Source organism: Phytophthora infestans, genomic scaffold, assembly GCF_000142945.1.
Source record: "Phytophthora infestans T30-4 supercont1.10 genomic scaffold, whole genome shotgun sequence".
NCBI lineage: Eukaryota > Oomycota > Peronosporomycetes > Peronosporales > Peronosporaceae > Phytophthora > Phytophthora infestans.
The window spans coordinates 1,029,006-1,030,248 of NW_003303749.1; positions in this window are offsets into that span (position 1 = coordinate 1,029,006).

Below are 1,243 nucleotides of genomic sequence, written 5' to 3' on the forward strand. Positions count from 1 at the left end.
CACTTTGTCTCTTTGAGACTGAGCGTAATGCGTCAAGTACTTCGACGCTATGGCTGAAAGCCAAGACACGCAGAAGGAACATGCAGATGCCAAGGGCAGAAGCAATGTTGAGAGGTTTGAGGTCGGTGACCAAGTTTTATTAAACGCTAAAAACCTACCTACTCATGCAGTGTCTGCAGTCTTCAAGACGAAGTTAAGACCTCGGTTCATAGGACCGTTCAAGGTCGTGGCCAAGAAGGGCCTAGCGTATACGCTCAACCTTCCGAAGAAGATGCGCACGCATCCGGTCTTCTATGTCGGCTTGCTTAAGCCATACCAAGACCCTGCTCAGGTGAGCGCGGAGGCGTTGGCACCAGCGGTGGCTGGGCCACGGACAGCTGCAGGGCAGCAGGTGGTAGAGCCACGGGAGGCTGAACGACAGCAAGTGGTGGATCCACTGATGGCTGATCAACAGCATGTGGCAGAGCCACAGGTCGCGGAGCGAAGTGCTCGAGATGCAGGAGCAAGGCAAGCTGAACGTTCAGCCGAGCAGCTGGACGCTCAAGGTCCGAGACCTGGTTGTGAGTCAACAGTGGTGGCTTCAACCTATCCACAAGGTGGATCATCTCTTCGAGATCGACCGATGGGCGGTGAACGTTCGCGTCGTGGACGCCGGCGTCGTATGGACGCAGACGCCGTTCCGGCAAGTGCTGACTCTCCCCGCGAGAGCCCAGCTGAGGCAAGGCCTCCTCCTGCTCTGCTCGATGAGCATGGTGAGCTCCACTTTCACGTGGAACGCCTTGTGGCGTGGCGTAGACGCCAGGGTCGTACCCAGTACTTAGTGAAGTGGAGGGGTTACCCTCACTCACAGAACTCATGGGAGTTTGAGGTTATCCTCCGGCAAGATTGCCCTGACGTCGTTGACGCTTACGACCGGGCACATCATGTGCCGAAGCGCCACCATGGCGTGCGACAGCGTCGCCAGGCGCTGGGCGCCTCCCACTAGAGTGGGGAGCGATGAGGTCAGTAGTTGAGCTCAGGCTCTGACCAGTAGCTGCAGCAGCCAGCTCGTACGTATGAGCGGTGCTCGCAGCGAGAGCAGGAGGTGCAGAGACCTCGTAGTGTTAGGGACATGGTCCCGAAGGAAGCAGGTGCTTCGTGTGTGCTGAACAAGGTTCAGGCACAGCGTCTCGATAGACGCATAGTTGTTTTGAAACAACTTGCTCGATGAGCATGATCAAATGTGGATGCGCTGTAACAGCGA